The sequence below is a fragment of the Melanostigma gelatinosum genome, assembly GCF_949748355.1.
Source record: "Melanostigma gelatinosum genome assembly, chromosome: 20".
Lineage (NCBI taxonomy): Eukaryota > Metazoa > Chordata > Actinopteri > Perciformes > Zoarcidae > Melanostigma > Melanostigma gelatinosum.
Window position 1 is genome coordinate 15266880 of NC_136653.1, and position 23466 is coordinate 15290345.

A 23466-nucleotide genomic window follows, 5' to 3' on the forward strand; every position below is an offset into this window, starting at 1 on the left:
CTTGCACAAGGAAGTAAGCTCTAGCATATTTCCTTTGTCGTTTATTAACTGAGACACTAAGTGCTGCTCAATGAACCGGTGTGTTTGTTAGTGTGTCTCTGTGTGCAATTATGTGTGTGTGTGTGTGCCCACAAGTGCACATGTGTTTGCCAGTAAACCCCAGCAGTGTGTACACTTCATTAACTCGTGGCCAGAGTAGGTGTAAGTCAACCTAGCCACCGGCTCATGTGTCTGCGGGTCTCCCCTGACAACCGTCTCTGGGCCAACAGCGAGGCCGGTGGCGTCCTGAGGGGGAAGCACCAGTTGCAGCTGAGAAGAGGACATCGTGCTACCCCCCCCCCCCCCCGACTCAGAAAAACGTATTCCTTGTAATCGGATTCACTCCGGGTCACGCGCCGCAACCTCCCGAGGACCAGAATCTCCCGAGGAGATCCTCCCTGAACTCTCTTCCCCGAATAAAAGATAAGAGAGCACTGGGCTAGAAACTATTTCATTGCAGTTCATTTAATAACACCAAATCCCCAAAGTGAGTGACTTATCTGTTTAACAGCCTACCAAGTGTGACTAGGGCTGGGTATCATTTGAATTTGTTCATACGAGTGCCGATTCCGTATTTGAGTTTCTAGAGCAATACATTTTTTGCCAGGCGAGAGACTGGCACTGCAGGTGTTACATCGAACCGCAGAGGTCAAAGGGATGGAAATATTGAAATAAAAAAATGTATATCAGAATTTGTAGTCACACACTATAAATTTAACACCACCACAAAATACAGCCTCCAGTTTGGCTATAAAACTGAACATTCTCTCCTTCATGCAGGGCTGTTGTATGCATGCAGACTAATGGCTAGGTGAACAACAACATATTTTTCCTCTTTATTTTGGGGCGGACTAATCCTTTAAGCCTGTAGCTGCATGGGACTCTGGCCATGTGATGGTAGTTTCACGGTGGACATCAGAGCTGCCGACATTAGCCGGCAGAATGCTGCCTGTCTGTATTTTGCAGGAACAGGAAACTGCATGAAGTGAGAAAAAGTCAAATTCCCAGGCCTCTCTCCAACTGTGTGCTGGTTGATAAGATATCTCCGATCTGTTTTGGCAGGTTTTCTCTGTCAACAAAATCAAAACAAGTGCACACAGCGGAAATGCACTTGCGATATCAACACACGTGGAAATACATACGCAGGCACATGAACACAAGCACATACAGTATGCCCACAGTAAATTAAAGTGATGGCTTATTTTGCTAAGACCAGCTTAAAATACTGAGGGAGGCAGCTGCTCTTCTTATCTGGTGATAATTAGATGACGCGAGACACATTTTAAGACAGACGTCTACAAAGACGCACGAGAGGTTTCACAGCACAGTCCTGAGCAAATTGAAGCAACTTTAGTCCCTTTTTGCTGCAGCGAGTTAACTATGCGTTCAGCCTGCACATGCCTGCTCTCTCACAAGTTTATTAAAAAGTGATTGCGCTGCAATTGCACTCTTTATGGTGATAAGCAGCTTAGATCCTGGACTTTGCCTGCCAGTCAATCATGTGTTTCTCACTTTCCCCCCTGCACTGCATATTTCCTTCTCTCCCGTTTCCTCTGCATTCTAGCACAGCATAACCAACATAAACTTCAAGTGTATTACTCCCTAACAGCTCAGGAATGTGTTAATAAATAAATTGATAAAAAACATCTGCTTTTGTAAATTTTCTGTTTGACTTTAGGCTTGAGGATAAAGGTGTATCATATCAAAATATACAGCTCAAATGCCTAAAAACTACACTGATGAAACAGAGTGGCTCCATAAGGCCCTGCTTTGGAGCGGCGAGTGCTGCGGGAGCTGATAAGTGATGCAGGTGGTGGAGGGATGTGAAATTGGCCCTTTTCAGGGGGAACCACTCTGAAAATCCTGGGAACACTAGCGCCTCTGTCCCAGTCTTTATCTGTCAAACCTGCTGTGTGCTGTCCGTGTGTCTGTGGCTGTGTGTCCCGGTATGGACGTGTGTGTGTGTGTGTGTGTGTGTGTGTGTGTGTGTGTGTGTGTGTGTGTGTGTGTGTGTGGGTCAGTGGGTGGACTGCATCCAAGCCTAAGGCTCTGTGGAGCAGAAGGGGCTGGAAGGTTTTTGAATGTGGCCAGACCTATTCAGAGGGAGGGAGAAAACGCATGCATAAACTGTAACGGTGTAGGTTAAGTGCATTTACCCCCACCCCCCCCCAAAATGGGAATGTTTACGAAAACAAAAAAATATTGTGTGCATATATTTTCAAGAGGATTTTACTTGGTTGAATCACAAGAATACAAGGGATCAACTTGATGGAAAGAAAGGAAAAAACAAGCTTTATTGTAGTGTGGTTGCAGCAACGGAAATGTAGCAACTTTCCCATGGGAGAGGGGGGAGAAAAAGTGAGTGCCCGCAAAGTCTAATAGTCTAAAAGTCTAATAGTCTCACCACAGTGGGGCCGTAATGCACAGCCAGGTCACGGGTGTGTGGATGGCAGAGCAGTGTGTGGGCACAATTCTAACTGCAATGCTCGTGATTGATTTTACTCTGTGTACATGAAATAGTTATCGAGCATCATATTGCCTCTTGGTGTTATTGGCCTCTGTACTGTAATCGACTCCTCCTCCCTGCAGCACAGCAGGATAATTTAAAGGCCTTAACTATTGAAGAGTGAATGCAACAGGAAAGGTAGGCATTGGGAGTCTTCATGACGGGGACACTAAAGTCACAACTTTGAAGCTGCTCTAATCAATTCCTTCCTAAACAATGGATCATACCACTACATGTAATGTTAAAGGAGTCACTAGAAGGGACAAAACCTCAGAGAATCGGCACCTGACTCCCCAGTTCCCCTCAGTTCTTAGGATCATTTCAGTCTTTCACCTTATTGTGATGAAAAAGGCCACTGTTACATCCCTCAAAGACAACAACAGGCACAGGGAATTTAAAATGTCCCAGTGGCATGACCTTCCTGGCTTGAAAGTGATGCTCAGCATTGTTTGGTCCGTAACACGGTAAAGTACAAACCGGTCCATTCATGTGGACAGGCACAAAGCAGTTCCGTCAACTGTTATTAAGTTCGTTAAATGCTAATTCCCTCAGGGCTATATTTACATGGCTCTGTCCTCTTTGGGAGAGCCAGCTCTGCTTACTCTTTGCTCTGTGGCAGAGGAAGTAACAGGGCTGAAATATATTTGTTTTAACACACAAGCTCTGCGATTTGAGAGGAGGAAAAGACATCTCCAGAGATCCTACTATTTCAGCCTAAGGAGCTGGCCAGACTATATCGGCCTCGGGTTCTCTCATTGGTTACTAATGACATCATCCCTAGAGCTAGTCCCCCGCCTCCCGCCCGACGATGTCATCAGTGCTGAAGCATCTCAGTGATGTAATGCAGGGAGGTACTCAAGTAGCACCCCTTCTTTCTTCCCCTTCCTTCCTCTCCTCTCTCATCCTGTTTCTTCTTTTCCCATTCCTCTCTCCATCTTCATCTTTTCATTACGCCCTTTCCGCTCATCAGCTGCACCCAGATAAAAATCCCTTCCCACCTCTTTATTAGCGCTTCGATACAGAGGTTTACAGTTAAGCCCGGAGCAATTAAGAGCTCTTAAATGGCTCACAAAAATACATGGAGGATTGACAGGGAGAGAGCATTTACATTTCTTAATCCCGCCTGCGTCCTCCAGCTGTAATTAAAATATGGATCAGAGATCAGAGGTGTGACTAAAGACATGAAAATCCAGGTGGACATGACGTCATTAAGTTAGTTATAACTGCTCTGGATACGGAGCACAAGCATTATTCTGTAGACTTAGATATTTGCAACTACAAGACAGAGTGCAACGGGTTTTATTTCACTTTGGATAAAAAAATCTGACCCATGAAAAATCAGAGACATACTTAACGATCATGTGTAGTCCAACATCTGAGTGTTATGTCAGTATGTTCCTCTTTGATTTATACAGACCATTTCATCTTTTGGCTGGACCCCCACATCTGTTTTTTAATCACAATTTGTGAGTGAGTGAGTGTGTGTCCTGGGCAAACATCCAGAGCTGAAGCGGATTAGCGAGGGGACTCTACCCTGATCAAAGCAGCACAGAATCCAGTTTACTGGGACATACTGTGAAACACATTACCCCCATGGTAATGATACTGTAGATGCTGCAAACTCATGCTGTAGACCTCCAACTGCAATGCACCATAGACCCTTAAAAGGGAACATTTCTCATGTCTTTCCTGTCGTGTAGACACATTTTGGTCTGAGGAAAAAACTCTCTGGCGAAGCTGGAAATCAGAGAACTGACACTCAAACTAAGTGCTGTCATCAAGTGTGAAGTATGCAGCTGCTCCATAGAAACTGTGCTGGTTAATAGTCCAAAGAGAATGTACTGGTTGTTTTCTGGAGAAACACCAAGCAGATCATTTGTGTCCAAGAGGTCTGTGGTAGTTATGGCAACTATCCCTTTCCTTTTTAATGGTACTACTGCCAAAATTCAGAAAACTATTTTTTGTCTGAATTTAATATGATTTATGGATGTTGGCGCTAAGCCATTTGAGAGCACACCTCGGCCTTTAAGTAGCTATTTTGTATGAACACTTAATGAAATGATCCGAGCAATGTAAAAAGTAATCACTTGACTCTCCAGTTCCCCTGAGCGTCACTGTTTCGGTGCACTGCTCTCATCAACCTCGTCTCCAGTGGCAACAGGACGCTGTTTTTTTCAGTAAGAGAAGCTCTGATAAACCTACTGTGGACAGCTTACCGAGCACCAAATGGCAGACAGGCAAAGGTAGCGACTAGCTGGAGGACATAGTGGAGAATTTAGCAGCTAAAGAGGCGGATATTTCCCTCAGGAGTTGGTGGAGACAAAAGCTAACAGACAATAAATATTGGCTGGTCAGATGGTTTGAATGCCACTCAAACGGCATCTTCTGGATATGTAAGCAGACAACAGTCTGCTAAAACCTTCACTAAATCAATGTCAATGTTGTGTTTACACCTTGTTATGCTGCCCCCAACTGGCCAACTCCATTCTGATGGGCATTTGACAAAACTTCTAACATCGTCTATCCAATAATACATAGATTGTAGATCAAAAACAGTCCTTAGTAAGAACCCTGCTTCCCATTGTTGCACATATGCCTTGCTGTACATCTGCAAAGAAACTCTTGAGAAGCTTTAGAGTTCCGTAACGTTATTGGTCGACTCCAATTGGGGCCCGCTGATACAAAGTAAGACATGCATTATGGATGCAGCCCCAGTAAATTCAGATTGAGACAGTGACTGTAATTAAGTCATTCTCTGGAGCACTCCATCAAACTGTCTGAGCTTGACTGAGAGACCAAATGAGATGTGTCTGAGTCTAATAATAAAAGGCCTCCTGCACCATGGCTGGGATCTGTCTGCCTGAGCAGACACTGAGGAGATTTTGGCTAAAGTCACAGCAAGCTTTAACACAGGGTAATACGAATCGATATCTTAATATGTGAACAAACCACGTAAAGCACATTCCTCCTAATGATTTGCGTGTTGTAGGATTGGCAGTCCATTGGTCAGACAGGCAACGCGCCACATTTCAACACGGCTGCTTGCGCACACGCATGCAGATGGCTGATACAGTACCCCGTCCCTTCCCCTCAGCTTCATTATGTACATAGTGAGATGGTTATTTTGCGATGCCTCTGTGGCTAACCACCGTCATCCACCACCTAATGGCTTCAGCATGTGCCGAGCAGCCCATCGGCTCCAGCGGTCTCAGGTCTCGGGAGAGCTGAAATGAAGCAGGGCATTGTTGTGTTGCTGCCGGGGAGGATACACACTCTTGTGAAAGGAAAACCTGACGGGAAGGAAACCTCGAAACAAAGCGCTAAGAAAAGGTGATAAAGAGCACAAGGGACTGAACTGTGTGTTGGTGTGTGTGTGAACGTGTGTGTCGGGGGTCCGTTTCCCCTCTTCCTCCTCTTCATTATAAAAAATGAATGGAAATGTTCAGAACTTCATGGAATACTCTGTGGCCTTGAAAATGAAGGTAGACGCAGAGTGGGATCTTGGATGAATGGAAACTCTAAGCTAAACCAATTACTAGCCATAGTTTCCCCCCTTTTATGGGAATGTAATGATAGACTGGTAAACCTTATGGCTGCCCCGTAATATAGATATTATCTGAAAAGACTAGCTTTAACAAACGAGTGCTGTGAAGGAGCTTATGAGCTGAAAACTCAGACGAGAACCGCGTCACTACTGGGCAGGCTAAAATGGAAAAATACCGTTAAAGGCCTATTATGATTTTCAGCTAGAAAGACTGCTAAAATATTACTCAAATATTTTCACACTGGGGACATATTTCACTTTTATTAACACTGGCACTACTGTAGAAACTCATTGAGGGTACTGAGGTGAAGCAGAATGGTAAAAGACTTACTACAACATTGAAAATGTCAGGTTTTACAAGATGGCTTTCATTACTCTGAGGGGAGCCTGGGGGTGGAATAGCTCATAGGCACAGTAGTGGAAGATATAAGGAGGTAACAATGCTGCAAAAAACTAAAAGAAAAAACTTTTTATTAACCGAAAAGGTTATTTTTCAATTGTCTATGGTATAAATAAGAAGACCAATGATAGAACAAACAGTAAATTGATCGTATCGACAAGTATTGCCTATGTGGCCAAAGTTTATCTTATTCCTCTTGTTTTAAAAAGAAAACTGTTCAAGAACACATGAGCTACACCGTTGCACATCTTCCTTCATTTTGATGAACATGATGAGGAACTAAAGTTTGTTTTGAGTTTATCCAACATGCACGGTCCTGGTGCCTTGAATACAAGCAAGCACACGCCTGACAATTGTCCACAACAAACACTATTTACTCCCGTTTGAGAAGTGGGAATCTAGGATTGCAGCCTGAAAACTTCGCTTCCACCAAACGCTGCGTCTGTATCTTGTGTGACGAAATCCGTTTTTCAACTGCAGAACGGATTTGAAGTTAAGAGGTGTCACGCTTGTATAATCCACTACTCCTTAGATAAAGTCCTGAGCATGAACAGATTCCAGACATGGTTGCAAATACAGCCACTCCTGTACGTCTCCTATCATTTTTTTTTTTAAATACTCATTAAACTGCTCTTCTGGGCCTCTTTCCAGTATTTACATGGTCTCGTCTATTTATCAGTCCGAGCAGGAAGGAGCTCTCCAAGCAGACCGTGAAGAATTAGAAGGCAGGTTTCCTCAAAACATCCAACTCCAGAGCTCAGGTAGCCGCCGTTCCTAGAACAGCCCGGCTTAATGAAAACATCCTGTGTGTCACAGGCTTTACAGAATATTTTAGGACTTTTATAATCTCAACTGTGGCTAAATGAGAGTGTGTCGAGCTTGTCAGGCAGAGGGGTAATTATGAAATCATGCCACGATAGTGACTCATTAGTAAGCCGTCAATTTGGTCGACAGAGAACATAAAAGAGCTCACATCTAAGGAGAAAGGGCAAGACACTGCAGGTTGTGAAATAGGGTTCAGGACAGAAGTCTCATCCATATTAATTGGGATTAGGCAGCTTTAAGACTCAAATTCTGACTTTTCTTAATTACCAACGCTTTATGGGGACAGAAAACCTTGAGTACTTTCAAAGAGTGAGAATGACTTGTGCAAATACAGTTTTACAGGCCGGACAGATAAGGACATTTGTAGATTATATGTTTCATCAGTGCACTTTTACTGCATTTCATCTTCCCTCTAACATCAGCTTGGCCTCCTTGGATTGTTCTTTGTCACCACTCTTTCATTTTTGCCTCATGATCAATTTGCTCAGAGGGCAGAGACGGTTGTCGACAGATGGACGAAAACATTCCACTCCTGGTCATGTTCACGTGTACACAAAGCGTGTCTGTCACTGGACACAAACCAAATGCCTGAAGGAGTGGACGGGTGGGAGAGGCGGAGGGATGTTTACACTGGCTGAAAAGACCTGGAGGGGTTAATAGCGACTGAAGAGTGTCAGATCATTGTCAGCTTGAGCCTCTCCCGCCTCCGGCTGAGCCGGTGGGTGGTGTTGATAAAATTAGCATATATACAGTTTTAATCAGCAATTAGCTCATATACAGCTTAATCAACAGCTAGTTTATATGCAGCTTTAAGTAGCAACTAGCTTATATACAGTTTATTCAACAGCTAGCTTATATACAGCTTAATCAGCAACTAGCTTATATATACAGTTTAATTAATCACTAGTATATTTGTAGTTTTAATAACCATTATCTTATGCAGCACTATTAACCACTTATACAGTGCTCACAACACAGCAAGGCCAGAGAGAAGCAGGTGAGAGGTTACTTATTTAACTGCGTCACATAAGAACAGGCAGCCATCTTTAGAGAAGATAAGGAAGACACAATAGACAGTGAGATTCAAGCGAGGGCCAACGCCCAGCTGAGCCCGGCTTTCTCCACACACTCTTTCCCAGGTCCTCTCGCCTCAAACTCTCACTCACACTGACGGAAACCAACGCCTATTGGGAGGGGCCAAAGGTGAATGGACATTCACGGCCTCCACCCAGGTGTCATAACGTACAAACGTGCCACGCCTGCATCTTTGACTTTGGCCAATGTGTAGCAAGGGGCGGACCCCATATATTAAGGATGATGCTGATGTGTTTAAGCGTGTCTTATGGTGGACCTCTGAGAGGGAAATCATTAGAGCCCATGCATGTTTAATTGTGTTGGCTGAATAACTTTGTTCGATAAATAAACCTATTGCTTTTGATTTAAACTATACGCCTCTGAGAGCTTCTGTTTCATTCTTAAACCTGCTCTAAAGTGTGAAAAACAGCTACAGCACATTTTTTTCACAACAGTGGGGAACATTTGTCTTACCCCCCCCCCCCCCCCCTTCTCATCACTGCCAGAAGAGATGGTCAAACAAATGACTTCACTCAATAGGTGGAGTGACTGAAGTATATGAAACTTACGAGTGTCAAGAGGGAGTGAAGAGTGAGGAAAAGGACAGTGCTTTGTCACCTAAGCAGGGCATTTTTACTAGAATGAAGAGTAACTTTCGCAGGAAATAAACAGATGTTTTACAGCTGTGTCATGTGGGTCCACCCATTTGTAGGTTAACCGAAAGTGGCATGTTCCAATAAGGAAAAAAAAATCGAATTTCATGTCTTGGCAAAATTGCCATTAGCTCCAGCAGCATCGAACGTCACGACAGGAAGCATGTGGATTATCCTTGACACAGCAAAGCCGACAGCATTCACTGCAGCAAATGCTGAGGTCTAACATAAGCCTCTACTGTTGCCCAACAGCACAACAATAGAAGACAACACCAGGGAAACAACATTTGCAATATCACTGCCTCCTTTAGAACTGTGCAGGAGAGTTTTTGCATCCCAACATATTTATTTGGAGCTGAATTCTTTTTCTGCTTTTTAGATTTAGAAAAAAAGAATTCATTTCCATTCAGATCAATTGTGAATATCAAAAACAAAGGGCACAGGCAATGAGTGTCTGACAGTAATGAATCATTGTTATTTGAACTCTAAATTACTGCCTTATTAAATCAGTTTCTGCAGGTCTGTCACATTTCTCTGTACAAGGCATGAAAAAGTTGGCATCAGCGGCTGGCTGAAAGTCATTTCGCTTTAATCCAAGAGGAACGCACAAAGTCTGTGTATAATGGAAATGGCTTATCTTTTGCTCATTTTAAGGGGGGGGGGGGCAGGTACTTTAAGGCGTAGACTGTACTTTCTTAATGTCAGTGCAGGAATAGAGATTTCCACAGAGTGCCTGTTCCCGTGATTATGATTTAGCTCAAAATTAGGTCACTTCTCAACAAGTGGAAGTCAATTAATGTGACTGAGATTTTATCCGATTATAACTTGCATTCATCCGCACCTCTATTAGACTCCAGTTGTTTTGGCCATAAGGACTTCGCTGCTGAAACGATAGGAAATCTTCCTCGAGGACGAGATCAGTTTTTTGCAGCTAATTGAGAACTAAATGCGCTTCAGGAAAAATCTTAAAGCTTATTGAACAAAACTGATACCAGCAGTGGACACTTTACTGCCTGAAAACGCGATGAAGTGACCCTGTGAAGGAAGTCAGGGTTTATATCAATAAACCTTGAAACGAATGGCTTCATCTTGATTGGGAATGAAGAAAACCGCAGTGGATGTGAAAGTCAGTTCACCCAACTACAAAAAAACTCAGAGCTTGAAGGTTAATAAAGACCTTGAAAATGTTTGGTTCACCAAAAACTTTAGTACAAGTCTCACTTACTGGAAATTTTTCAGAGATTTCCGTCATAATCACTGCAATGGCATTTAGAAGATCACCAGCTCTTTCCAGTCAGTATCCGTGTTGCTGTGGATAATCCACGCACTCCATCGAAAAGGTTTTACTTGAACTTTGCTCTATAAAAAGGGGGGGTGATTTGGGTGAACCTATCCTTGAATGATACTTTAACTCTATCTATTTTTTTTTACAAACACAAACAAACAAATGCACTTCAAGGAGCTTCATCCAGTTGTCATTTGTAACTCAGCCACCAACAGTGGCGGAAATGAGAGCTCTGTAATGAGGTTCGATCAAAAGCTGATGCTCAATGAGACGTGACTCGAGTTGGCTCGGGCCCATTAAGGGATGACAGTGCAGACAGCTTGCAGGAGAAACACCTGGTCAGGCCCCCCCCCCCCCCCCCCCCGGCCTCAGCACTGCTCGGCCACATGCCGAGGTGTGTTTCCACCGAGCTCAATGTCCCGTGGCAGCCATCAAACTCCACCGCCACAGATTTGCATCAGCTAATACATCTGGTCCAGGTTAGTGCTTGATCTCCTGCTCAGACCCAGACACGAACTGTTAAGTCTGGATACCGACGCAAGAGAGCAGTCCAGCAAGGTAATCAAGTGGTCAAAACATAACCTTCATAACGATATCAGACAAATGGATGCATATGGCCAGGAGCTACTGTGTGCCTTTGCTTGTAAAAACCACTGCCAAAATCACTGTGCCTCATATGCAAGCATTTAGACAAATAGCTTGGCTGAGTTAAACTGGCAGCCAAAGCAGTGCCTTCGAGTTAATAACAGTTTCCTCTGGTCTTGTGAGAAATTGACAACTTGCTACATCAGCAGAGCACAGATAAAACTTGTGAGAACGCTGTCTTAACGCTGTCAAAGTGCCCGGAACAAGCGATGAAGGATGGAGTCCGGGGGGCTGTGGCAGGGTGTAAACTCATTTCTCTTTCTGACGAGGTACTCCTCTCCGGCCTGTTTACCCCCCCCCCCCCCCCCCCCCAGCACAGGAGCTGAAGTTGATATACTCATCGCTGAAAGAGACACAACAAATCACACCCATCTCTGAACACCTGCCTCGTAAAAAGGAGGGTTATGGAATCTTTACATACCTGTATTCCTGCAGGATTAATTACAAAACAGTGAAGCGAAAACATAGCTAATTGGCGTGTTACTTTGTTTTTTTTTAATAGTTTTGCCTTTATTCGACAGATCACAACGTTGAGCGTTTGACTTTTCTATGTGTTCGTGCTTGGGCAGGCCACTCTTTTCCAGATGTAAATCTCCTCAACAGTGGAAAAAGTTCCAGCGGTATTGGAGAGCTCCCGACAGGAAAATAGGCTTGTCAAGACAGTTGAATGCTTAAAATGCTGTTGTATTTGCAGCGTGGTGACAAACTAGTGAAATAGTAGTAACTGGTAGCCACAGCACTCAGATAATAAGAGATCCCGATTTACAACGGTTTACTGCTCGGCCTATGAATCTAAGAGGCATCTGAGTAGTCTCTTTGAAGACGCGTATCGACATTGATGTTCACTTTGAGAGGAGGAATGCAGCATTTCCCCGGTGGGAAAACGTAACAATCCATTTGATCCAGAGAGCAAACGGCACCATACATGGCCAAATCTACAGTCAATCTGATCTAAAATCAGCTGCTTTCATCTACAAATGTCACTCCTCTCTGTGATCTACAAAAGGGAGATACACACGCAGCGAAAACGACGAAGAAATGTTCTGTAGAGTGGTTGAATCTGAGACGATTCATGGAACAGTTTGTGTAAGGACTGTGTTTTCGTGAAAGTGACCGTGATGTTTTCAAGTTCAGCCTCTCGTGGTCTGACCCGCACCACTCGACTCCCCCATTAGCTTAATTAGACACAGCCACACACACATTCGATGGTCCCCTTTTCGCTTCACACACTGAATGGCTGGCTGCAGTTCAAGGCACCACAAAAACAGCTCTGCAAAACAAGCAGCTTTCAGAGCCAGGGGAAGCCATCAGCAAACAGCACACACACACACACACACACATTAAGGACACTACGCTGTGTCCCATTCAAAATTCCTCCGGAATTTAAAATGGCATTGCGTGCAATAACAACACCAAGCCACTTCTCAAGTCATGCAAGAATTTCTTCGCCTGAGAATACATCAGTTTGAATCCACAGAGGAGAAGATGGGTGTTGTTTTGTACTCACATGGAGCCTGTATGACTGAGCATCTGTGCGTATTTAAGTTCACATCTGTGTGAGAGAGCGTGTTCTTGCGTGAGGTGTGGCTACTCACCTTTCTTTTCTGGCTCTCTGCAATCCAGTCCTGATCGATAAAGCCCAAAGTCTTGGGTACGACCAGAGTGACACAAACTAACTAACACACCGTCGCAGTCCCAAACTTTTTGCTCTCTCCCGGCAGATCGGCACACTTCCCCTGCTCCCCCTCCCTCCCTCTATTTCTGCCTCCCTCCCTCCCTCTCTCCCTCTTACTTCAGCACTTCCTGGGCTGCTGTTTATGCTCCAATCAGGCCATCCAAGAACTGCCGCTGCCCCTCCGCCCCCTCCTCTCCCTCAGCCAACAGCCATTGTTTAGCGGGGGCTTGTCACATGTCTGTGTGTGTGTTCCCCCTTGACCAAGAGGGAACCTTTTGCCACGACCCGAAGCTCTCTGGAGGCTGATGGGCTGAAGAAAGCCACATGGAGGGGGCTTCCTGCTTGAGTGTCTTACTGAGAGAGATACACTTTTTCTGGCATGAAGAAAAGGGGGTAGCGGCGTTGCGTAAGGGTTGGGGGTGTGTCTGGAACTTTCTCTCCAAATCCAACAGCTTGTTGTTACAAACCGCAATGAGGCTCAGCCCATCATAGCCCCACAGAGAGCCTCAGAGCTCTGTCTCCAAAACAGAGGCGCCTTTTACCATAGTCTGCCAAAAGCTTCCACCACGATATCTCAACCTCTTCTCCCAAAGCCTGAGCCTCTACTTCATGGATTCACTAAGCTGCTAGCACAGCCAGGCCAGCTCTGTCTCCAGGCCTTTGGGTGAAATTAAAAAAAAGGTTGGAGGTGTGATGTGGGGGTGCGGGGCGGCAGGGTCGAAAGGTGACGCGTGGGAGGAGACAGGTTGACAGCAGCACACTGAGCTTTTGTTGGTGTTGTTAACAGTTCCATCGTCGCATGCCGGTAACACCTTGTGGGTTGTGGAAGAGTTCAGACCGAGCCGAAGACATTTAGGTGGTATAACTAGAAACACATGTTTTACTTTCAAGATACAGCTTTTGGAGGCAAAACATATATATGTTGGTAATTGAGATGAACGGATGTGCATTGGATTCAATAGGATAAGGATGTTTTCAAAGAATAATTCTGGTTTATTACAACTTGGGCCTTTTTAATTGTTTGGTTATGATAACATTGCACCGAAGTTATTACTGAGATCTGAGAATATGCTAACATTGGTCCGACAAAGTGCAACAGCACCTTGATACACAAATAGTCAGAAAGTCAGACTCTAAGACAACAAGTTAGCAAGATCTGTAATCCCCGAATGCACCTGAAAACGGCACACTGAAAATCCTGTAAATTAGCGTTGAGCTACCTTCGTTTTCTTATCCAAATAACTTTGTATCATCTGGACATTTAAGGCAAAGTTGTGGGACTCAAAAAGTGACAGATTAAAAAAAAAAAGAACGGTCAAAATCGAAGCAGTGGAGGCCGAGCGCAAGTCAAGGTTATTTAGATTGACTTTGGAGGGCTCCGCCTCCAGAGCCACAGAAGACATTATACATCGGTTCTCACAGGCTGTGAATGTGATTCATTCAGTCAGCCACACAGGCAGATCGGGGTGCCTCTGTGCCAGGCTGGACTCAGGAAACATTCATCTTCTTGTTTAGTCTGGGCACCATGTGTTGGAGCTGGGAGGTCGCTCTCCTCCGCAGACCCCTCCTCCTGTGCACACAAGCACAGAAAAACCCCACACTGACAGACACGACCTGGACGTTCACTGCTGTGGTTCATTGTTTAGGGGCTCAGATGCACAAAACAACGAAACTTCAAAGCGGCACGAACGTCAAAAGAGGAAAATGTGCACGCCCTGTGTGGCTCAGGTGTGTCGGCGTGGAGGCTTTGTTCATCAGCATCCATTTCTTATGCCGCTATAATCACATAATAAAGAAGGGGAGAGAGATGTTGACTCAGAGCAAAGAGTCATTTATGAAGCACATAACAGGAGGCAGGTGCAGGGAATGTATACAGTGCAATATTTGTGCAGTTGTGTGAAAATGTGAAACTGTATGTGCATGTGCTGATGAATGCTATTTGGGCTCTTGATGCCACGTGAAAGTGTAAATGCCTTGACATCACCTTCTTCCTGTATGAACAATATAAACAGAGGCCCACTTTGACTAATCCCTTAGTTCTAAATCCGTCCATTGCTGAAAAGAGACCCAAACAAATGGAGAGGGGAGACAAAATAAATCAAAAACATTTGGGATTTAACAAGCGAGAGAGCAGGTGAGGATTACACCTGAAGCTATTCCGTCTGCTACGGAGGAACCCAGTGAATGAGCCACCTGCTTGCCTCGGAAGACACCAAACGACTCGACTTGTATAATTTGACTTGAGTAAAGAGAGTGAAATGACAGGCAGTTTGCTTTCAGTAACACAAATGCACAAAAGATGCAGGGGGAAAAAAAAGAGATGCGGTAGCTTTCCTGGTCTCAAAGACGGCTTTAAAAAATAAAAATAAAAGTCGAGAGACGGGAAAGAAATCGTGAAATTCAGTAAAGATGAGTCATATCATAAAAATTAAAAAAAGAACAGGAGTTATCCAACATGACAGCTTGTCATGTGGTCACTTTAATCCAAATGTTGCATAGTTGCTTGACATGCTGAAAAAGGCCCTGATGCTGAATGTCTGTGGGGATATGCTGCTGAAATTCACACACAGTTTTATATTTTACGCAATTTTACTGTTGCACTTGATAACCTTAACGCCCAACAGCTTTACTCGGCTGCTCTAACGTTTTACGTCAATGCCCCATTTAGCAATTATTAGCAGTATGTTAGATGGAGATAAGGACATTTGTATTAATATATTTGTAACAGGTACAACAGCATAACATAATGAATCCTTCAATGTGTTATAAAGCTTTTTTTTAACTCCACGATGTAGGTTTAACAGTCAAAGGTATTGCTGCGGAGTCGTTTTCACTTCAGTACCCAGAACTTTAGAGGCAGTGTCTTGCTGGCTCACATCAGGTTTTGGTTTCCAGGGCATCTTTCTACCAAAGTGACACAGAGTGCAAAAAAAAGAAAGAAGATGCACCAAAGGCCTTGGATGCAATCCACCCATATCCCACTCTTGCCCATGGACCGAGCTGCCCTTTTCATATATTTAGCCTGAAATCATCCAAAGCCCTTGTGAGCTGCTGCTCTCTATTTTAAAGCCAGTTTCATAATCTTCTACAGGGAGGCCGGAGAGTTTAGCCGATGGCCACAATGGAGCCACTGGTCTAGATCTCCGAGTCAGCGGCAAACACTGCAAAAGCGCACAAACAGAAATCTTACTTAAGTTCTGAGTTCATGACTTTACTCATGAGAGAAGTGTCTGAAGATGATGAGCATGCCCAACTCTTTGCATTATGACACATTTAACCCGTCACAAACACCTCGGCAGTCTGCGGAGACACCACAACTCACGGTCATAACTTGATGTAGCAGCTTGGTGAATCTGCCTGCCATTAAGGATTTCCGCGTAGAAGAAGTTGAACAACTATTGATTAAATAAATTAATAACAGCCTGAAGTGATGACAATGTGAAGTGAGAGGTGTGACATCAGACCCGGGCTGGAAAAGTGAATGTGGCACTATGAGGCCAGTCTGATTGTCCTGTGGCCCACTGCAACAGTGACAGAGAGGAACAATGAGACACAACCCAGCTGGGGAACATAGCACCAGAGGGTCAGAGGGGTCACATGACTGTGCTTCTTGTCTGGCTGCTGGTCTCTCCGTCTCTGGGTGGGCGCACACTTACACATGCCTGAATACAAGTGGCAGCATCCATGAAGATGTGGTTCGACAGATTACGTCCTTGAGAGAACGTGAGTGTAATATTCTGTGTTGAAGACTTCAATCAGTCTTCCAGTCAGACAATCTCTGAGATACAACACAGAACATGACGGCCAAGACTTGGTCAACAAAAGGTCTAGAGGTTAAAAAAGCGGGATTACTAGCCAACTTCTTCCTCGATCTCAGGTCTGAATATCAGACCGAGCAGAAATACCTTATTACAAACTATCTTAAAGTAAGTCAGAAAAGTGCTTCTGTCACTCAGCAACTATTGTCAGAATGCCCTTGAGTAAAGCCGTCCGTTGCTACAAGAATTCAATTACAGAGGGAACAAAAGGACTCATAATGCAGCAACAATGGCTGCACATTGCATTGCCTATAACCAACACACAATGTCAGTTCTCTAGAATCGCCTTTTCTTTTTTACAGCCACAGTTTAAAATATCCGGTTGGATTAAATGTGTCTACCTTATTCTGATTGATAGCATGTTAACATTTCTTTAATATCAATATAATAACAAACTCATTTCACAGCGTGGCAGGAAATTGTTAAAATGAAACAACTTTTATGTCTCACATACATTTAAAATAATACGAGACCAGTCGGGTCAGAATGGACGGTGATTAGAAACTGGAAGGCTGAACTCTTATCCACAACAATCTTACCAGACATGACCTCTATGCACTTTGAGCGTTTCATGCTTTTAATAACAAACTTTGTTTGAAGACTACAGTGTTTTCCAGGATAATTGCAACTGTCAATAACCCAGAGACAGTGAGCGTGTGCGAAATGGTTGGCAACAATGCCAGGCCACCAGCTGGTCAGGTCAGGCTCTTCTCCTCTCCCACCTGCCTCCACATCTGTCCATCACTCCATCTCTATCTCTGCCGCTCACATTACCCCTCTATTGTGTAACACTTTAAAATCATTGCGAGTGCAGCCGAGCAAACAATAACGGGAAATGCAAGTTTTTTGTTGTCATAGAAATGTGATTTCTAATCAGGTTTATGGAGTAATACAATGTATTTAGCTTAATTGTATCTGGCTCATAAGTGCACTTTAGTGCCTTCTGGTGCAATATAAAAATGATTGGTCTAAATAAAATGAGAACAATGAAACTAAAATATTTATCAGATGTTTCATGTAATGTCAAAAGAAAAATGGACAAATGTGCTTTCCCCATAAGCAAGGGTTTTTATAGCTATAGCTGCATTCAAAATATGTGTCATGCAAAACATCTCTGCAAGGAATTTGGAGTTAAATCGGCCCTAAAGATATAAGTGATTTGCCTATCGGTAAAAGCATCCTTTATTGCTCCTCTGCAAAAATGTTTCAACAATGAATAATTGATGGTTGCACATCAAATGAACTGCCAGCCGTCGCATTGTGAACTGTGGGTCTCAATCAGCAACTTAGCATACCCTTCTTGACTTCCCAGTGATATTAGACGCTCCCTGCCTGCCTGTCAAAGGATTTCGGGGGATCACACAACAACAAACAAACAAATGTGCTATGAAATATGCAGCGCCGAGGAACATTTGGTCCCGATCACAATTAATATTCTGTCTCCATGAACATAAAGAGAACCAGAGAGAGGAGAGTAAAAAAACATAATTTCTGTGTTCAGCCATCTATACATACAATACATTACAAAACTACTGTTTATACTACACTATGATTTCACTTACACCTCTGTAATTGAATTATTAGAATGTTTCATGATAAATTTACACTTTTTCATCAATTGCTATCATTATTTCCGGCAACATTTAGTTAAAACAATGTGGCTTTTCTTTTTCTGAAGCAACAACAAGACGCAACAACAACACCAACTATAACATTGTGACCGCTATTTGACAAAAAAAAATTTCAGCATGGATGTGTGAGCCAACCTTTTAGCGAGAGACAAGAGAGAAGGGGCTGCAGTAGCCATGAGGCATACACTTGGCTAGTACGGGGTGCTGACACTTTAAAGATGTTCGCACAAGGTTTAGACAGACAGTCTGCAGGGAGCTGCACAGGTCAGTGCCATCACCAAAACTTGAAATTGAAATTTTTAGTCACAGCCTAATTGAACAAGCTGTGCTAGCAGGGATGAAATGACTAAACATCAAATTAAACTCTTTGACAAAACCGCAGAAGAGGCATAAACCTCCACGAGGACTGGAACTCCGGTTTGGACATTAGACGGAATCAAGTTCAACCTGAAATCCTATTAGCTGTACAGCTGGGGGCGCTACATGCTAGGAGCTGTTGAACTCTCCAGCATGGAGTGGAAGAAACTCACCACACTTTCACTGATGTCAAAGACTTTAGTGTTGTTGGGTGTAATCATGTGAAGTGGTAGGAAAACCTGCTCACCATCAAAAGCTAAAGATGAGAGATTTCATATTTTTAGTTTTTGCATCAAACAGCACACACGCTCAATGTTTTACAGCTCTGCTCTTCCACGCATTGCACAGACATGTCGGCCTAAAGAACAGGCCCCATGAATATCTATATTCAGTTGCTATATGGCTTGTCAGTATTACCAAAAAGCCAAAGGAAGTGTGACAAACGGGTGTAAAAAGAGAATCTGTATTTGTGTTGTGACGTTTTCGCCTTAATTTGAAGGAACACATCAAGCAGGAAATGATTATTCAGTGCATGTGGGTCACAGCGATCTTAATGGCTTCAGAGCAGGACGAGGGTGTTCTCTGTATCCGACAGTCATTATGTTAACTACGACAGGCCGAGACCTTGCTGAGCACATGACAATTACAGCACAGTGTCCGTCTGTTCTGCTGGCAAATAAGGTACATTTAAAACTGACTCAATTATAAGCCACAGTTAGGCGGATACAGTTATTAAGTGGCGGGATATTGCAGCGTCACTGCGCTCATAAGGAACAAGGACTCGGTGCACTGCTGCTTCGGAGCATCGTGATCTATACACCGTGTCTCTTTATCTTTCTAATTCATTTCTAATGAATGCGATTACTTTGGCTTTAGGCCCTCATTGGGGGCTGAGATCCGCATAGATCAGGTCTCACTGCAAACAAATGGTTAATACAATCCATTCGGCCTACTATTTAAAAGATGGCAAATGAAAACTCAATGTCTGACTTCTTAATTATGAATATACTGTTCATCACGCTCACCATCGAAGGCCTGAAGCAGCACAGGGCATACACATTCAGAGACCACACAAGCTCCCGAGTCTGTGGAGGATCTGGCACAGTCTTTGCAAATAAATGCTTTTTTTGGTGAGTAAACACTGAGTAAATACTCCTCCGACAGAGGGGAATGCCTGAGTTATCAGTTTCATATTTAAACAGACATTTGAAAAAAAAGGGTGCTGCTTAGAGTGAATACAATTGATGTGTCCATCTTGCAAACCTAAAGCCCTTTGCCAAAAGAGAGGCTCCTTCAGTGCTACTTGAGCCATGATTCATTATCCAGTCATTGCAAAGGGTGTAGTAGCTATAATGGGTACCTTCTTGCTGCTGGGTAACCGGTAATGTAAGAGGGTGTTGATAAAACCTCCATAACAGCCACACTTTTATCATATCTCATTCCATAAGCACCTCTATCAAATACACGTTGATACATGCAGCTGTCTGAAGTGCATATTAAACTCTCAGCACTACAGTTGCAAGTCAACAAACACACACACACACACACACACACACACACACACACACACACTAGCACACAGATGAACCGTCACTGCCACTGATGCAGCCAAGAAAAAAGAAATGAGGAGAAAATCAAAAAATGAAAAATATAAAATCAAAGTATGGACCAGCTCTGCCTGGCTCTTTAAATCCTGCAACTTTAATTTCTCTTCTTCATCTGACAGTCGCCCTCTCTATTCCTCTCCCAGGACAGTGGAGGAGAGTGAGAGAAAGAGGCCTATACATCAGTGAGGTTTAATGCTGCCTCATCCTGCTCAGCACTCGTATGGTGTACATCATCAATAACCTTTACGAGCCGCTCTGCCTCGGCTAAAACACAAGGATAATGTGTGGCTCCTGCTGGAACCACAAACTCCCAACCCAGGCATCTTGGAGCATATTTTCTGCATGTAATTGCACCACAACATTTTAAAAAAAGGTTTTTGAAAAGTGAAATTCAAACACAGGATGCTGACTCAAAGATCCACCTCTGATAGACAGAATAAGGGTTTGAAATGTGGTGGGAAAAAAATCTTTTGAACCTCTCTGTGAGAAATAATCACGATGGAAACTTCTTAAAGTATTAAAAACATATTTAATGAACAGACACTTCAATCAAAATTCAGCTGAATGGATAGAGCTCTTTCCCCACGAATGGTTCGGAGGTCTAACAACAATAAAAAGACAAAACAGAGTATATATGCGCGTTATCTCGTCTCCTCTCCCTTCACCCTCACCCTCGCAGATGTTGTTGGCCGCTGCACCCACCAAGGCCAGCTTCCCAGCCTTTTCGTGGGTTAGGGTGATATATGCAGGTTTAAGCGATACAAGTTATAACTAAAAGAACCATATGATACATTTCCACCACATGAAACAGACCACAAGATAAGACACACGTTGTTATTTGTTCGCTATAATGTGCAGACGATTCATTTTCAAGCAGTATTGTGAGAGATTAAAGTTTGCTGGTCGTTTGTTGAGCTGTGTGACTTTCACACCAGACACTGTATGTTCACATGTTTTTGTGCTGGAAGTTTTGAGGCAGTGAAGCGGCACAGAAGACAACAGGGTAAAGACGAGAGGAAAATCCCAAAATAGCCATGGGGCTTCAGACATGCATGATGGTTCTATTTTTGAATCTGTAACTAGCATTTACTGAGCAGAGAGCGAAGACATTCTACTCCAATGTGGCTATGACGTGTCCATTTCCCTTCAGTTTAGGGATCAACCAAGAAGTAAAACCCGAGTGTCCTTTCTGTCCTCAACAATGAATAGAAACATTACTTTTTTGTGTTGCTCTTAGTTCCTCTTCCTGACCATACACCACAACTATGCTTTCAAGAGATGCCCTTAAAACCTCCATTGTATACCCTGTTGGGGAACTCAAAAAGCTTTTCAATCGAGAAAAAGTTGTATTTCCTATCCTTTAAGGCCCACTGGAATATCCCAAACAACCGGAGCGAGAGAATGTGGTTCCACTCAAATCTCTGGTCACATCTTTAGGGTGGTGATTGATTGCTCTTCTCATGTTATCTTAGATATGATTTAAATGAGTTCAGCTAAAGGTCAGTAGGTCCTGCCATGGCTTGAGGTAATGAAAAAACACTTAGTCTCTATAAAAGTGGCACTACAAGGCAGGAAAAGCAGTCAATGGGGAAGCATGGTGGATCATGTGTTCAACACCTACACACCAGGTGACAAACTCCAGTTCTGAAAAGTGAAGCCAATGAAGTGTGATTGTATAGAAGTCTGTTACCTAAAAATGTCTACGCCCACTTTTTATATACAGTCTATGCTACATGCTCACACAGTAGGTTAACACCATTAATCAGCTGCTGTTTTCATGGAACAATTCAATATTTTGGGACGTACAATTATTGGCTTTTTTTTGCCAAAAGTTAGATGAGAAGTTCAATATCACTCTCGTGTCTGTATGCTAAGTAAGTACAGAGCTGAAGCATTTATCTTAGATTAGCATAAAGACTATAAGCAGGGGAAAACAGCTAGCCTGGCTCTAAAGCTTTTACTGTATCGTTTATTGATTACAGACAATGCAATCTTGTTGGCACCGCTAGTTCACTAAAGAATTGTTACAGCAGGTACAACCATAACTTCTTTTACATTTTGCTGGTTTCCTTTAGTTTGTTTGTGTATTTTCTACTTGCTTCCATCTATGCTTGCTACTACATTCGTCAACTCCTGGCTTCAGCTCCACACGTAGCGCATAAACATGAGAGTGGAATTGATCTTCTCGTCTAAGTCACTGCAAGAAAGTGAATTCGTATATTTCCCCAAAAAAAAAAAAAAAAAATCACACCATTCCTTCTATTTTAACTTAACCTTGAGTTCAATTCTGGTAGAAACTCTCTCCTAGTCTGCTACATGGACACAGAACTATTTTAATGACATCCTCCGAATATTCGCCTTGCGAAAAGATCACAGACGGGTACCGCCAGCAACACTAAATATTAATGTAATATTCATGAAAAATTCAGTCCCCTGAAACTACATGTCGATGTTAAAGAAATAAACACAGCGGGAGATTCAATTTGACTCGTCTGAACTGTGGAGATAAAAGTGAGTGAATATTTAGCAGTTAGTACAAAAGGGCCCACAGACAGTTTGTGCACAGTCACCAATGCCCACACAGACTGTCCAACAGACACACACACACACACACACATACCACATCATGTGTGCCTGAAGGGCAAAAGGCTGTAAGAGGGGAGGTGGAGACATATTGATTTCTGTCAACTCTTTCAGAGGAAGCCCTGAGGGAGGCCTTGCATCCGCTTTACACCCCTCGGTTGGATGAATTAACCACATTTATGCTTTGGGCTAGAACACACACACACACATTACATTTAATTGAAAAAAAAAATGTTGTAGTGAGATGTCTGGTTTGAAGGAATGTCATGCCACATTTGCAGTATTAGCTTTGAAGACTTGGCTGTGTAATCATGCCGAACTAATAGGTCACATTGAAAGTAAATATGCAAAAGATGTAGACATGTTATTTGACTTCGACAAGTGAAAACCTCGGGAACTGAAGTCGGGGTGGGCAACACAGAGATTAAGGCTTTTGTTTTATCCTTAATCTGACGCGGAGAGAAAGCCAGTCCCCTCTGGTGTTTGTCTTTGAGAGCCGCACAGCCTCAGGAATCAGGAGGAAGCAACATTGCCCCAAGCTTCACCCCAAAAGAAAAACACACCAGAGGGGATTTACAATACACACTCGTGAGTACCGGTAGTCACATAACCAAAGCTCTTTCTTCTTGCTCAGTGGCCCAATTATTCTCTGTTTCTGTTTGAGGGATGAGTCACATCCACTCATTTTCTCAACACACATCCCAGGTCCATGAATGCACCATTAGTTCACCTACTCTTCTTTCTTTTAATGACTCATTGGACTTCTCTCCAGTCTTTGGGTGCTTATTGACAAGCCTAAGACAAAAGCGAGTTGTCTCCCACAG

The 23466-nt window shown here is 43.3% G+C and overlaps 1 protein-coding gene across 7 annotated transcripts in view; it reads right to left on the minus strand.

Moving 5' to 3' along the window:
- Window positions 1-23466, minus strand: part of kiaa1217 (KIAA1217 ortholog) — a gene marked incomplete at its 5' end in the record, with an annotated part of 74417 nt that overhangs the window by 46449 nt on the left and 4502 nt on the right. Inside the window, one exon of one of the 7 annotated variants that reach the window (XM_079292202.1) lies at window positions 12567-12656. The exons of the other annotated variants lie outside the window; for them this stretch is intronic. Of the gene's footprint in view, window positions 1-12566; window positions 12657-23466 lie in introns of those variants that run through there. 7 annotated transcript variants of the gene reach the window in all.